This window comes from Trematomus bernacchii, unplaced genomic scaffold, assembly GCF_902827165.1.
Source record: "Trematomus bernacchii unplaced genomic scaffold, fTreBer1.1, whole genome shotgun sequence".
Taxonomy (NCBI): Eukaryota; Metazoa; Chordata; class Actinopteri; order Perciformes; family Nototheniidae; genus Trematomus; species Trematomus bernacchii.
Window position 1 is genome coordinate 115,979 of NW_022987765.1, and position 17,667 is coordinate 133,645.

At 41.0% G+C, this 17,667-nt stretch overlaps 1 long non-coding RNA gene across 1 annotated transcript; it reads left to right on the plus strand.

The window, feature by feature from the left end:
- The first annotated feature begins 1,767 nt into the window (after positions 1–1,767).
- Positions 1,768–16,952, plus strand: LOC117496660. Its single transcript, XR_004557314.1, has 3 exons — positions 1,768–1,852; positions 4,296–4,352; positions 16,930–16,952. It is a non-coding gene; the product is annotated as an uncharacterized LOC117496660 (long non-coding RNA).
- Positions 16,953–17,667: the final 715 nt, after the last annotated feature.

The following is a 17,667-nucleotide window of genomic DNA, read 5'->3' on the forward strand; positions in this document are numbered from 1 at the left end:
CGTTTTGGGTCTCCTAGAGACACAGAATCGTTTGGTGCCCACCTCAACACTCAGTGATAAACATTTGCGACGCTATAAACGAAAGCGTACATCATAACATGTGGAGCTAGGTAGCTAGAAACGCTAACATGGCTTACCTTGGTCAAAACTGGTCTTCAATGGCATTAAAACGATAAAAAAACGATGCTGCAGTTAATCCATAGGTTAATCCAATGTATCTGTGTCCTCTTTGAAATTATTTCTGATAATCCATAAGCAATAAAACTGCTTTTTCGTTTCCAAATGCCAGAGCTAGAGATAGGTCCACTCTGCTGCACATTTACATGCGCGCAGCCCCCACCTTTTCTCTTCACAACGTGCGTGTGTGGGGGCCTCCCCATTCGATTCTATTGGCTCTAACGGTCAGAAAGAGGTGTCAACCATCCAAATCGACCAAGGGGGGCCAGAGATATGGAAAAAAAAACATTTTCACCCAAATCACCTCAGAGGTGGGGTGGTTTTGGCTAAACCTCTCTAAAAAGATCAAATGTCACTTGTTTTGCACGGTACTTATTATATGTTGTACTTTGGATTCCTAAAGCTTTTAGTCTACTAACCCATCATCCAAGGGTAGTTTTCACTATCTGTAAAACATAATCTTTGGACGGACACTATAATTTACAGTTTTTTACTATGTAAAATCTGAATTTTCTTTAAAATAAAAAACATCTATATTGATTCTGACACTTCTACATCCAACTCACAGATGTAACCTTGCTTTGATAAAAGAAATTATTCATATAACCCTTTTAGAAGTTAACTTGTAGTCATTTGTTTTGGGCATGTCATTTTCGAGCCTGAAACATGAAAAACAGGCTTGGTGCTTAACAGGTTAAAAAGCTGAATATTTCAAAAAGTATAACATATTTTTAAAAAGTTGAAGGTTTCCCATCGATTCCTGAAAAGGCTGAATAGTTTAATATTTGAATGGTTTCTGTAGCTGAAAGTAAGCTGAAGTTATGGAGAGCCAAAGTATTGGCTGAAATAAGAAGAATAAAAAAATCGAAGAACTATAGTGGAATGCTGTAAACAGCATTCGCACTAATAAAGATTCGAAGAACTATAGTGGAATGCTGTAAACAGCATTCGCACTAAATATACCCTATCCCAACACTGCTCCAACACTATTTGTGTATACATTGTAACAATAACAATACAAACGGGGGTTTGTCAAGCAAAGCGGCTAGTGTAGTCCTAAACGATAGCTGAGGATTATGGGTAGTGTAGTGTTTTCTGCCATCCTAAACTCGGAAAAAATATTTGTTTCTCCGAATCGAAGGGGAAAAATACAAAAGCATTGTACACAATTTAAACCAATCAATGTTGTGTAATTAACAAGGATAATCTGGTGTTTTTGAGTTGATGAGTAGTGCAGATATCACTGTAAAATCAATCGACAGTAAGGAGAATACTTACTTCCGGGTGTAAAATTATCCGTTATCCAATGGGAATGCTTGTGCTTCCCTGAGCGTCAAATACCACCGCCGATGGGAATACATTGCAATCAGTTGAAAGCTCTTTGCGTCGATTTATGAAGCTGAAGGAGACTCGGTGCGTCACAACTGCACGCCAAAGGACCCTGACCAAGCGTCACTATTGGACTATCAGGGAGTGAGACTGTGTTGTCATAAGGGGGTATGGAGAGGAAAACGCCAGAGGGGATCTACGGTGAAGCTGTGTGTGTGTGTGTGTGGGGGTGGGGGGTGTGTGGGCTGTGTGTGGGTGGATTGTGTGTGTGGGACAGTCATTCAGTCAGTTGAGCTGCTGCTCCCTAACCATGGCTGTTCTCTCTGCAGAGGTCCTGCGCTGGCATGTAAGTTTCCATTTTACTTTATGTATTTCAGTTTAAGCTTAACTTTTTTTTTTAAACTGTTGGAAATTGGGTTAAGTTAGGTTTTAGTATTAAGCTAGGATATGTCTGACCCAAGTTTTTGGACATTCCTGAGAATTACACCAACTGTATTTACATTATTAACACATCATATACTGTACAACGGCAAGAGAATCCCTCATTACGTTTTGCTCTATACATCTCTTTACATTTTGCACTATATGTGTAACAGTGTGATGTTTTGGGACCCTTGGGAAGTGTGTAGGCGCTGAGAGGCTCCATCGGTGAGGGTAGGTGTTGCTGTGGATGGCCCCGGGCTACACACTATGCCAGACAGATTTCCTGACACTGAAACACAGATAGGAGCTGCAGATTACGGGAACATGACACAACTTGGAAAGATTCAGCCATGTGTGAAAACCATCCATCATTTTAATCAGCAGTACAAAACACAGGAACAAGATAAGGGGAACAGAAATATAATATGATTTATTATTGTTAGATTATTGTCATTGTTTTGAATGTTGGAGCAAAATCCCATCAAAAATAACATTTATATGGATATTCTGGAGGATTAACTATTCACATTATTTTTCTAATTGTGTAGTACCATTATGTCAAAAGATTCCAATACTAGTAGAAGCCATGCATTGGAAATGCACATAAGAAATGACAATATTATTACTAATGCTTTAATTTTATGCATTTCTTAATTGTTGTAGCTGGTCTATATACATTACAGCCCATTTAAAATACTTTTAAAGCCTAACCAATGTATCATACTTTATAGCCTTGCTGCACATTATCCCTTACTTACTATCTGGGATTTATATGCAATTGATGCTTTATATCGATAAAATATTGTCTGTAAGGAGATAACATGGCATTTAAAAACGTTTATTAATGTGTTACTATTACTTTAATTGTGTACAGCTTTATAACTCATTATACAATAACAACTGTTACCAAAAATCAGTGTGTAATCAATTATTTCAACATTGAAAATGGACTACAGAAAATTACATCAAGGAATTGTGCTGTTCAACAATTCAACATGATGACTTCCAACTTCACTGCCAGTCATTATTTGGCAAAACCAGGTCAAGTTTGCTGTCTTTCTGCAAACCACTTTCTTTTGCATTTTTCCCTTTCATAACAATTTGGAAAATGTTAAGTTGTACAGTTCAGTTGGGTTGAACCAAAAGCGGGTGCTAGTGGAGCCTCGCAGATGGGGGTGCTGCTGCCACCTCATCACCCCCCCTTTCCCGCGTCCATTTGCGATGTCTCGCTGTCTCGCAGCAACCAGGAAACCACACCAGTAAGCCAGCTCCAGTGTTTCCCACAGAATTTGATTCTATTTGTGGGGGCACCGCACCGGCAAGAAAAGCCAAAGGCCCCTTAACCTATTCGGGTGGCCCACGCATCCACCCCCTCAAATAAGAAAATACATGAAAGTTCATGGCTACTGTAGACAACATTCTTGTTGCTCTGTGTTGCGTTGTTAATGAGTGAGACACACCGGAGTTGAGGATCTGTGGGGTTTATTCTCCCAAAAATAATTGGCAGAAGCTCCAACAAGCCGTTTAGGACAGAGAGTGAATACACATACTATACAGAGATGCTGTATGAGAAACCAATGTAAGTTTGGAAAATTGCACAATGTAAATCTATTCTAGTAGACCTCAACAATGGAATTATGATCAGTAGAAATGGCCATGACATGGGACCTTTAAAGGTGGTCAAACATACTCGTACATTATATGTATTATCACATGAACAACCATTTTTTGCATTGCTAAAATATAGGTAAACCTTTTTGATGTTTGTGATTTGTATAGAATTAAAGCAGGATACAGAATGGCCTTACTGGGACTACAATCTCCTTCATAGCAGTGTTCATGATAGTAGCACCACATACAGTAGAACATAAAACACAAAAGAAATACAGTACATTACACAGACTAGTGTTTAAAGAATTGGATGAAATGACAATAATTTAACAACTGCATTGCATGTTGAGTCCTTAATGTTGCTTGGCAAAAAGCTTCATATACTTCCAGCCAGGACAAGGGTTCAGCTAACCAAACACAAATGTAAGGGAAATGGCACTGATTCGTCTTTCTGCCGGGACATAGCAGATTTACTTAGACTACAGATAATGATGGTGGCTATGGACATTCCTGCTCTTAATTGCTACCTGAGGAAAAAACGAGAGGCGTGACAAATTGCTAGTAAAAGCAGAATATTTGAAACTGCCCAACAACCACACAGTGAAATAGCAATAGCAATATAATATTAATAGCAAACAGTCAGATGGATAGAGGCCCTGTTCGGCCAGAGGATACCCATACGCCTTCTGATATCCTAGTAGTATTACACATGTAGACAGACAGTTTCAAAACAAACCTTTTTTCTCTCTCTATAGGCTCGCATTGAGGAGCTGGAAGATGAACTGGAAGCAGAGCAGGCCATCAGAGCCAAGGTATGATACTCTTATAACGGGCCCAGTATAATATCTCCCCCCTCCCTTGATGAAACAAAGGTCAGATGTGTCTGTCGAACCACAAATGTTTTTTGGTTCCAAATGCGAATAGGTTACTGGCTCCCATCTGGCCCTGAAACCGCTTTGGTGAAAAAGGGGTACGAGTGTCACTTTATTAGGGCCCGAGCACGGAGCGCTAGGACCCAATGGCATCCTAGCACGAAGTGCGAGGAACCTATTGTTATTGGAGGGATTATTATTATTATTTTTCTGCTGGCGTTTCCTCTTTTTGAGCGCTTTAGGACGCTTCAAAAGTTGTATAATTTTGCACGGACGCCAGGACCGGTGAAAAATTCAATATTCTGGAGTCAATGGGTTCAAATTATTCAACCTGCTCGCTAGCGCCACCTATGAAAATCCCATTTCAGAAAAATGTACAAAGTCGCACCTAAACTCCGAATAACCTGACATTTTGCACACTTATCCGTCTCGACCTGCTCTACAAATGATCCTCTTGGACTGTTAAGCTCCGCCTACTTTTATTTTATTTTAATTAGCATAATGTTCAAAAGAGTGAAATATTCACTTAAAGGTGGGGTAGGTAAGTTTGAGAAACCGGCTCGAGATACACTTTTTGTTATATTCCATGGAATGCTCTTAACATCCCGATAGCAATGAATATCTTAAGTGCTTTGACAAAAAATCCATAAAAAAATTTCATCTGTGGAAGCCGTAGTACTGTAAAAAGCACGACCAATCATTTTAGCCGGCCCGGCTAAAATAACTGGATGCAGGGGCGGACTGGCCATCTGTAGAATCTGGAGAACCACAGAACGGCCGGTCGTCAAGGGCCGTTGACGGCCGGCCGGCCCTTTATATATTTTTTATTTAACGTCATCTTTTAAGTTGCGCTGACGGCCGACAGAGGGCGACAGCGGCCGCTAATGCAGTTGTGTGGTTCTTATCTGTCAAATAATCACACACGAAGAAGAAAAAAGACCAGCCACACGAAGAGAAGGGATTAGACGCCGAGACAGGGAGAATGAAAAACATAGATACAAATCAAAGAAAACGGTGTGGGCGAGAAGGCAAGAGGAAAAATGTCACTCGCAGGTGAAGCATATAAATGTCGCAAATTGATAGACCTTTTTGGCAGCAGCGCTGCCACAAGCACTATCATCAGCAGCTTAGAACAAGTGCAAGATGATGAAGAGAATGATGAGGGCGCGAGTTCAGATATACAGCCAGCCTCCTGCGTTCATGATGAGGGACAGAGTTGAGCTGGTGGAAGAACCAGCTCAACTGGCACATACAAGAGCAGGGCAAGAGCAAGAGGTGGGTGAGAATTATCCCTTGAACTGCATAAATGCAGCCTAATAAACAGCTGATTTCCAATAACTAATAACAAATAGTACTGTATGTTTGTGTGTTTACTGTTTTACGATGTCCCATGTGTTTAAGACATCTGAGGAGTGTCCGCCCTCTTTAGGTGAGAATTATCCCTTAAACCAGGTGGCGCGTGAGGCTCAGGTTTGGGAAGGCTAAATAACTTTTTTTTACCTGACGCTGCCCGCCTCCGGCGTCTATAGAAAAGAGATCAACTCAGTGAAAGCACTGCCTGCTGACCAATTAGAGCTCAGTGTGCGAAGTTTAAATCTATCAAGTCATATTACAGGATAAAGGAAATACAGTTTAAACTGCCGTAGCCTATGCAGAGAAGACGCCGACATGTCGCACTTATCATTCATATCACATCATCAATCAGATCATCGATCATATAATATCACAATATTTCCTTATCTGAGTCAGCTTCTCGAGCCGTATCTGGCCGTGCAACACTTACATTGTCACATATACTGTATGCAGAAGTATTATTTTAAGCAACACATTAGGTTGACGAAACACTAAACTCAAATGTAATTAAAGTCAGATCCACTCGTGTCTTATGGGGCAGTGATATCATAAAACTGGTGTACGCATTCAAACACTCGGTAGCCTAGTTTATTTATTTTTTAACCAGTTGTTATATATTCACCTTGCAGGTGCAACTATGTGGCTTGTATCCTGGATTATATGTTTAAGTCATGGATGTTTAAAGTTCATATTTGGCGCTGGCGCGGGACCGTAGCAGGATGTGACGCATATTTTAGTTGACCTAATTAAAACCGTTTTGTTTTTTATTTATGTGTCACAGTATCACCTCAAAATACAAGATACGAAACATTTTCAACCATGCAACAAAATATAAATAGTCCTACAAATACTTTTATTTTATTTCCTTCTTATTTTTGTCTAAGTTCAAGGGAGCCAGAGCAGAGGGCTTAAGAGCCGCGGGTTGCCGACTCCTGCCCTAGGAGATGAGCATGTTCAGTCGATAAATATGGCCGCCATTAATCAAAACGTGTTTGCAAAAAGATGGGGCTTAGAAAGAAATGCTCATAACTCATCAACAATGTATCCATATATCACAGATTTTGGTGGATAGCTTCAGTCTGTCTTGGGGAATAGGCACACCAAAGCATTTTCATTTTGGACTATAGGGGGCGCCAAAAACACCACCAATTTATAACTCAAGAACGGATGGACGAATGTTTTTAATTTCTTTTTACACATTTAAAGTGTCGCAACAAATGCAGAATGTGGGCGTGGCCTATAAAAATTTTTTAAAATTGCGACAGCATAAAATGAGCTTCGGACGCAAAACTTGGGACACACGTCACAGCCCACGACCTTTTCGAGAATGTACAAAAATAAAACGTAATTTTTCAAAAAAACTGCTCACTAGCGCCCCCTATTGTGTGGTAGTCACATATAGTTTCTCAGAATTTCACGAATTTTGGCACATACTCATGGAATTGCGGACATATTTCAAATTGCCTTCCATTAGCCCCGCCCCCAAGGAAGTCGGCCATTTTCAAAAATGTGCGTTTTTCATGCATTTTAAGCACATTTTTGCGAACTCCTCCTAGGGGAATGATCGGAAAAATTCCAATCCAGGACAACTTCAGCCCCTATCAAATATGATGCTAAATTGAGAAGCCAAATGTTGATAGCTCAATCGTGGAGGTCGTAAGCTAACAGCGAATACACCATTTTTGACGATTTACATGTCACAAATTAATCCAAACTACTTGCATACAGTTTTACCGATATTCACGAAACGCTGTATATACATTGCTCTTATGAATCTGGACATATTTCAAATTGCCTTCCATTAGCCCCGTCCCCCAGAAAGTCTGCAATTTTCAAAATCTTTCGTTTTTCATGCATTTTAAGCACATTTTTGCAAACTCCTCCTAGGGAAATGTTCGAAAAAATTCCAATCCAGGACAAGTTAAGCGCATATCCAATGTCATGCTACATTGAGAAGGAATAGTCCTTCGCTCGAACGGGGAGCTCGTAGGCTAACGGAGAATGTACAATTTTTGACCATTTATATGTCAGATAAGCTACTGACACCCTAACCCTACAAATAAAGTGTGTACTGTAGGCCTGTTACATATATTATTGAGCGATATATATGGGCACCAAATCATAATCTCGCCTAGGGCACCAAAATGTCTAGGGCCGGCCCTGAGTCCAGCCATGCGTCACGCCTCTTTTAAACATCACTGTTGGCTGAAATCGACTCCGGAGAATACATCAGTGTATTCGGTTACTGCTCCTCCAGACAGCCTCCTCGATAATCGATCCTCGACGAGCCTTTAGAGAAATGTGTTTTCCTTCGAGACGGCGCGCCGACATCCGTTTCCGGGTCGCTGCCGGAGGACCTGGGAGTTTGGGACGCGAAAATTATAGAAATGAGTTTCTCATTTCGGAGGACTCGCGCGCGTCTGCTTGACGCGGGGACGACCGGCCGCCCTCCCCGACAGACACACGGATGCGAGGGCCCGCTCATCACTGCGCGCACTTCTGTGACCGCAGTTTTAATTTAATTATGTTTTTCGTGTCATTGTAGTGTGTTAACAATTGTAAAAAACGTAATAGTACATAAATCTTGGTTTTCATGCAGCTGTGGTCAGGGAATAATCCTGATCTCACGTAAGGCAGAAAACATGGATGACAACATCAGAGTCACCGGTGTTGGGGGTAACACGCTAAAAAGTAACGCATTACTGTAATCAGATTACATCTGTCTGTAATGCAGTAATGTAACAGGTTACTTTTGATAACAGAAGCTACATTGCAGTTACTTAGCACACAATTATCTCATTACTTGGGTTACTTTAAGGCAGGGGTACTCAAACTTTTTTGTTAAAGGTCCACTTGTGAATTTTATACAAGGTCAATGGTCCGGATCAATGCCAGTAAAGTCCCCCCCACCCCCGGAGCGGAGCGACGAAATTGAAATTATGAAGCAGTTTCGGCGCACTATGCATGGGGCCCCCTTGAGGAGGTTTCCCGACATGTCGTTGCAGTAAATTAAAGGGTGTTTCATGTTGTCGTTGCTGTGGACCTTCTTCATCTTTTTTTATGTCTTTATTTTTTTTTAATTTTTAAATTGTTACGTTTATTCTGGTTTGTATCTTTTATTTTGAATTAATTAATTAATTTTATGTTTTGTGAGCTGAGCTGTGTGATTTTATATGTTATGTATCTCTCTGTACAGCACTTATAGTGCTATATAAATAAAGTTGGATTGGATTGGATTGGATTAATCTACTTTATTTGGGGGCCCCCTTCTGGTCCAAGCACTTGCCTGTCGGTAAACGGCGCCCCTGTATACACACACACATTCAATACATACATACAGTATGATGGCTTGAACTAGTGGGAGAAATGGCACTGTTTGTCTGTAGCCAATGCCTTGAACCTCGGCAAAAATGGCATTAGAAGCATTAGAAAGTCAAGGTAAACTTGCGGTTAACTTGCGGCCTGCAATGCGTGTCACGCTCGCGGACACAAGTAAATATATATGCACGTTCATTCTCACAACGCGTCAGACACAAGAAAATATAAATTAAAGGGGACCTATCATGCAAAATGCACTTTGTGATGTCTTCTATACATAAATATGTGTCCCCGGTGTGTCAGGGAACTCACGCAGCGTCAGAAAATAAAACCCTCTCTCTTTTCCTCCGTACCCAAATCTTTTAAAAACAGGGGTACAACGAGCGGATACAGATTTGCTGCCGATCTGACGTCAAATCGGCAGCGGACCCACAGAAAATCAGAAACAATGCCTGACGTGTTTTGGACGTAATCTCGTCTTTGTTTACATTAGCAAGCCTCGCTAACACTCAGAGCTAACCTGTACTGGAGATCACATGTGTTTAAAAAGCAGGAAATAAAAAAAGGAACTCACCTTTTGATAAACCTGCAAGAGAAAAAGCATTTGAGCTCCATTCTGTTTCAGAAATAATCTTTGATGTGGTTTAGAACAGGATGGCGTGTTATCACAGCAGAATTTAACTTTATCTCTGGTAGAATTCTGATCAGGCATTAGCTCCGCCTCCTCCTTTTTTTTTTTTCAAGCTAAGGACCTTTTTTAAGAGGTAGGTTTCTAATATGTAATGCCTAACTTTTTCTGAGTAACTATCTACCCAACACGGAGAGCCACACACAAACAACAGAGAAACATTCCTACTTCAAACTGTTGTGCATAGAGTGAGTGGTGTTGGGTGGTGCTGACCTGCATGTTGACTCAGCCAGTGGTGCGGAGGGGAGCGATGAGTGAGCCAAACACAGGTTTCTTCGCCTGAGCCAGGTGAATGAGGGAAAGCTTCAGTGAAACGTATCGGCTTTCATGTTCTACTAGAGATATGACGTCTGTAGCTCAGTGCTGCTTTCTCTCTCTCTCTCACACACACAAACACATTTATTTATGGCAAAAAAGCATGTGTATTTATGCTACAATACTTTGTTTCGCCTCTTAAGACCTGCATGTTGTATTCATGTGACAGTACTTAACCTCTTAAGCCCTGAGTCTGTTTTTCAGGTCTCAGGCTCGAAAATGACATTCCCAGAACAAATGACCATATCTTCCCTTCTAAAAGGGTTAAATTAATAATCTTTATTCTCAAAGTAATGATAAACCTGTGAGTTGGATGTAGAAAAGTCAGAATCAATATAGATGTTTTTTATTTTAAAGAAAATTCATATTTTACATAGTAAAAAACTGTAAATTATAGTGTCCGTCCAAAAATTCTTGTTTACTTGTAGTGAAAACTACCCTTGGACGATGGGTTAGTAGACTAAAAGCTTTAGGAATCCAAAGTACAACATATAATAAGTACCCTGTATCAAGATTGATGCAAAACAAGTGACATTTGACCTTTTTAGAGAGATTTAGCCAAAAACCCCCACTTCTGGGGTCATTTGGGTGGATTTGACCTATCTCTGGCCCCCCTTGGTCGATTTTGATGAATGAAATCTCTTTATAACCGCTAGAGCCAATGGAATCGAGGGAAAGTTATATACACACCAAAACGTTAACAAATAAGGAGTTAGAGTGACGCGTAACCAAAACCGGAAGCTGCATACTTGGCTACCATTAGCAGCTAACTTTTCCGCTCCGATTTTTACATAAAAAATGGAATTATGGATTATAAATAATTTCTTCAAAGGCACAGGTACATTATCAACCTATGGATCAACAGTTGTAGCATTTTTTTTTCTTCGTTTTAATGCCATTGAACACGTCTTTTGACCTAATTGACAGCTACGGTGAGACGATCTGCCGTAAAAGCTCCGTAAAGGTACGTGTTGTGATGTCTGTGTTTGCTTCCCCTGTCGCAAGTTCGGATCGCTCAGTGATGATACTATACCTAAATAATCAGTGGAGTGCAGCTACGATAAGTAATAAGGGTATCTTTATCTTGAATTGTGTGCCGCAGTGCGTTTTTTTCGCTCAGGGGTCATTTAGACGCTTCTTATGAGACTTGTGTTTTGTTTTGGTAAAAATGGTTCATATCTTCAGTTAGCTGAGATTCTTCCCGTTAATCTAGTGCTACACATTAATAGTTTCATAAATGTTAAGAAGCCCTGAGACATTATCTCGAAAAAAGAAAGGTGGGAGGGGTCCAATGGGGGGACCGCCGTGCTTAAGAGGTTAAAGGCAGAAATGCACAAGTACATACATCACCCTGAGTGTTGAATAGAGTGACGACTAGCCGACTTTTCCCCATGCTGGGTGGCATTCCTAATGGTGCTAGCTGCCCCCCAGCAGCCTCCAAAGCCTCAGAGCAATGAAAGAGGCAGGTAGAGACATGCAGTTGTTTATCTGTTTTAGAGTAGGATCTCAAACACGGCATACCTCTGCACACAGGCTGGCTATTGTTCAGCTCAGCTCCTCAAGTCGACAGGGAAATATCATCAGGAGATAAAGGCTGACATACAGCACTGTTTTCAAGAGATCTTTTCCCAACTGGAATGCCATCCGCTCACACATATATCTGTACAGAGGAATGTTCTCACTCACTCAAATGCACACACACCCAGTATACAATATTGTCATGGACATTGCTGGAACAGTATGTTGCAGTATTGCTTGTACATGTATTTGCTAATTGGTGTATCTGGAAAGCTGTCTTTTTGGCTGTGTAAGACGCTCTGGTAGACGCAGCCCTCGCACCCTGAATAGTATGCACAATATCTTGAGAGAAGCCAAGCCTCTCTAAGCATTCCATTGAAGATTCAGAGATATGACTTTGAGCTGATCTACACACCTGGAAAGCACCTACAGTGGATAATGTGAGTACAAGTTAAGAGGATGTGCAAAGTCATGTGAACATGGTGTCTGCTGCTCTTCCTGTATCAGACCAACCTGGTCTCACCAGAATGCGTGACTCCACCACGACTCCTTAACACCGCAGTGCGTGGTGGAGTCACGAACTTTGCTACAACGTCCCGCAGTGAGCTTTTATTCTATAAAACGTTTTTAAAATCGACTTTATAGCTTGTAGTAGCTCACGGGAGCCTTCTTTTATTTTATTTGTATTCATAATCATTTTTATTTTTCGTCAGAATGTATTATGGTGCATTATTTACCAATTTTTGTTCTCAAAAAACAGTGCATTGTGTGTAATACAACTGTGATTTTTATTAAATTAGTTAGTTTTTAAGGAAGGCCAGAGCTTCAGCTGTGTCAAATAGATTGTTCCCTTTAGTTAACGTTATTTAAAAGATAATTATATTCCGATTTGATCATGTCCCCTTTATTGTATTACGGACCCAAAGAGCAATGTGAGCGTCCATTCCCATTGGATAACGGAGGTTTTTCCACCCGGAAGTAAGTATTCTCCTTACTGTCGATTGATTTTATTTACAGTGATATCTGCACTACTCATCAACTCAAAAACACCAGATTATCCTTGTTAATTACTAGGGCTGTCAAGTTAACGCGTTAATAACGCGTTAACGCAAAAAAAAATTAACGCCACTAATTATTTTAACGCGATTAACGCATGTGTATTTTTTGTCCTCGGCCGCCGTAGTTTCAGAGCGCATGGAGTTTAAAATACCATCGACAAGCTGATGCTGACAGCCCCGCTCCTACCGCCCGCTTGTGGCAGACCACACTTCCACGCTCACTGGCAGGCCCGGACTGGCCATCGGGAGGACCGGGAGGGAGTGTGTATGTGTGGCGCGACTCGCGCGAGCGAGGCACACCTTACGTGTTGTTGTTGTTAGCATCTGGTGCTAGCTAGCTGCGCTAACGGATATAAGGAGCTGTTTCAATGACATTTCGCCGACAACTGCGCCGAGCACTTGACTTTATGCAGGTAGCCAGACAGTGGGACATTGTACGAAAAGTCAGCACACTCAGCACGGATAGTGCGCGCAACATGATTGCAGCATCCAGGCAGCTCCCGTTGGAGCATATATGCCTTGAGCTGCACATAGCTCCTCCAACGATCCATCACAGTGTCTCCACACACACACACACACACACACACACACATACACACACACACACACACACACACACACACACACACACACACACACACACACACACACACACAATTATTGTATGAGAGAGGTTCCAGGTTGAATTGAAGCGAATATTTGTAATGTTCAGAGGTTGTTGTGTTTAATATTCATGAGAATATTTGTCATTGTTCAAATGATAATAAACAAACATATAAAGCATATTTGTCCACTCATATGTTGATAAGAGTATTAAAAACTTGAAAGATATCCCTCTAAGGTACATTTAGAACAGATAAAAAATGTGCGATTAATTTGCGATTAATCGCGATTAACTATGGACAATCATGCGATTAATCGCGATTAAATATTTTAATCGACTGACAGCCCTATTAATTACACAACATTGATTGGTTTAAATTGTGTACAATGCTTTTGTATTTTCCCCTTTCGATTCGGAGAAACAAATATTTTTTCTGAGTTTTTGGATGGCAGAAGACACTACACTACCCAGAATCCTCAGCTATGGGACTACACCATGTGCTTACAACGTGTCCTACCCCCCCCGCCCCCGCCCCCCCCCCCCCCCCCCCCCCCCCCCTTAGGTCACAGGCTCCTCCAACAGTGCAACACAATAAAACAGATACACAGACAAAATAGTGCAGTAAATACAAAAAGATAAATAGTAAAAAGTGAAATAGTGCAATAAGAGTCTATATACAAGTGATTGGAATATGATATATTAGATAAATAATTTCTAAGTAGCAGCCAGATGAATGTTATGGATGTTGTTTCAAAGTTCAGGTGTTTAATAGTCTTATGGCCTGTGGGATGAAACTGTCCCTGAGTCTGGTGGTTTTAGTCCGGATGCTGCGGTACCGCCTGCCAGACGGCAGCAGACAGAACAGTTTGTGGCTGGGGTGATGGGGGTCTTTTATAATCCTGAGGGCTTTCTTTAAGGTTAACCTGGTATTTTTACTCCACTACATTTATTTTAGTTACTTTACATATTTGGATTAATGATGTGAAATATAAACAACCCTTAAATCAGACTTTAGTTACACCTGAGTAAAATTCAGTGAAGGTGATTGTCAAGTGCCAACAATCAGGCGAGATATTTGGTAGTGGGTGCTTGAGAAGACTAAATATTTATCTGCAGATCCCTATAAAGTATATTCATTACTCGTTATTCTCTACTAATAGCTATTTTGCACATCCCTTTCAAGATTTCAAGATTTTCTAAGGTTTATTGAGATATCATATACGCCAACTACGGTGTAGTTCAATGAATGAAAAACTTGGGTCACAGGTTCCTCAAGAATAGGGAGGGATGAAACCCTCTTTAATGGTCACACATGCAGAGCACACAGCACACACAGTGAAATTTGGCCTCTGCTTTTAACCCATCCTAGTACAAGGAGTCTAGTACTAGGAGCAGTGGGCAGCTATTGTACAGCGCCCGGGGAGCAATGGGATCGGGGGGGAAGGGGGATGTCCGGTGCCTTGCTCAAGGGCACCACGGCAGGGCAGGAGGTGAACTGGGACCTCTCCAAGTAGAAGTCCACACTCCATATTTTTGGTCTGGTCGGGGACTTGAACCAGCGACCCTACGGCTCCCAGTCCAAGCCCCTACTGACTGAGCCACTGCCGACAGTGCATTACAAGACATCTATCGATATCTGTGTACCTCCACCATTAAACATATTCTGCACATTTCTTATACTATCTACATACATCTTATAAGAGTATAAATAATATGTATAATATCAGTTAAAATAAGTGCTTCAACATAGTTAACCTCTTAAGCCCGGCGATCCCCCCATTGGACCCCTCCCACTTTTTTTTTTTTAGATAATGTCTCAGGGCTTCTTAAATTTATGAAACTATTAATGTGTAGCACCAGATTAACGGTAATAATCTCAGCTAACTGAAGATATGAACCATTTTTAGCTAAAAGAAACACAAGAGTAATACCAAGCCTTAGAATTAGCATTTTGCGAAAAAATGCTAACTAATGCTAACGGAGTTTTGCACAGCACTCACTCTCAAAATGCCCTTATTACTTATCGTAACTGCACAAACAAGATATCCGATTAAAGCTGAGACTCCACATATTCCATACATGTAGTGTCATCACTGTACGACCCCGAATTTGCGGAGCTTTCAGCCAGAAAAGAGAAAGTAAACAACATCCGGTTTCAAAAATATTACAATAATTACATCTTACCTTTTTTGATTTGTGATCAAAAGTTGTGTTCAACGGAATAAAAACGCCGCTCAAGGTTAATCCAATGTGTCTGTGTCACGTAGAATTTTTTACTGATAATACATCATCATATTTATGGCAATAAACTGGGTATAAAGTTTTGCAGTCAAGGCTTGTACTTTCAGATGTGCTTCGTTTGTTTCTCTATTACCTCCGCAATGGTAATGTTTACGTAGATTTTGGAACTGCCCATCGGATTCTATTGGATCTAATGGTTAAGAAAAAGGTGTAAATCACTCAAATCGACCAATGGGTTCCATAGATATGGTCCTGCGTAAAGTATAAATTGTGAATGCCAGCGGCACACACACTACGCACCACACTCTACGCAGTGTTTAGTACGTAAACAAGAGGAATTGCAGCAGCACCCAGAGCGCAGAGCGGACAGCAGATAACGGAGCAGACTACAAGATTGGCGTTTAGGACTTTTGCTATACTTGCTATACTTGTAATAATGGCTTGCAGGAAAGAGATGCTTACGACTTTACAGGCAATGGAAATGGTGACTAATGCTGACAGCGATGCAGACATGTTACCTGTTGATTCTGAGTCAGACGACGAGGACCTCTTGCAGCCAGAACGGAACCCGGAGCGTTGTGACTCTGATGATGAAATTCCACCACGGGAAAGGTATGTAATCTCTCTGTTTTTATCTATTACTTAGTTATTTGGTGTACGATTATTCATATAGTTAATAAATAATTAAGAGGTAATAGAGAAACAAACGAAGCACATCTGAAAGTACAAGCCTTGACTGCAAAACTTTATACCCAGTTTATTGCCATAAATATGATGATGTATTATCAGTAAAAAATTCTACGTGACACAGACACATTGGATTAACCTTGAGCAGCGTTTTTATTCCGTTGAACACAACTTTTGATCACAAATCAAAAAAGGTAAGATGTAATTATTGTAATATTTTTGAAACCGGATGTTGTTTACTTTCTCTTTTCTGGCTGAAAGCTCCGCAAATTCGGGGTCGTACAGTGATGACACTACATGTATGGAATATGTGGAGTCTCAGCTTTAATCGGATATCTTGTTTGTGCAGTTACGATAAGTAATAAGGGCATTTTGAGAGTGAGTGCTGTGCAAAACTCCGTTAGCATTAGTTAGCATTTTTTCGCAAAATGCTAATTCTAAGGCTTAGTATTACTCTTGTGTTTCTTTTAGCTAAAAATGGTTCATATCTTCAGTTAGCTGAGATTATTACCGTTAATCTGGTGCTACACATTAATAGTTTCATAAATTTAAGAAGCCCTGAGACATTATCTAAAAAAAAAAAAGTGTTTCTTTTCAAAGTGATGGGGATGAAATGGCTCTATAGTCACTAAATGGGTTTCATTCACACACTCAAAATGGCATGTTTACTGCCAAGGAAACAGGAATTACAGGAATTAATCTAATCTCTTTGTTTTTCCACATTTCTTTTCATAGTGATGGAGATGAGGATGCAATGGCTTCACCACTGCCTACTTTCACCCAGACCACACCTGCCACACCTGCCTCACCATCACATTCCTCCAGAAAGAGATCTGCACCAGTATTGGCCACTCAGCCTGCATCCAAAAAGCACTCACTTACCATCGTCTGGTTTCTACCAGCTTTCTGCAGCGTCAGATGCATCTGTAAACCAAAGGAAGCGTGGCCGAGGTGGGGCTCCCGCTCCTCAGCCAGGAAAAGGAAAAGCATCAGATAAATGTGTAAAACGCAGGAAGCGTGGCCAAGGTTCTTCCTCTTCCAGAATGACAGAAGAAGAACTCGGGTGGCACAACAGAGAGGAGAATGACCAAACACCAGAGCCACTGAATTTCACACCAGCCAGGGTCCCAGGCCCAGCGCTCGACCCCACTGTAGCATGGTCTCCCCTCTCCATTTTCAGACTTTTTTTTAGCGCTTCAGTGGTTCATACAATCATTTCCAACACGAACGCCAACGCCCTGAAAAGACTGCAGGCTGGAAAGAAGCATGTTTGGAAAATGCTGACTGTGAGGGATTTCTATGTTTTCCTGTCCATTATAATTTTCTCAGGCCTCGTCACCGTTCCCAACCGATCGGACTACTGGAGGAAGAAATGGCCATATAACTTCAATTTCCCAGGTGATTCCACAAGGAGCTGCACAAGATGACGAGTGACCCCAGCAGGACAAAGCCACACACACAGAAGACTTTCAG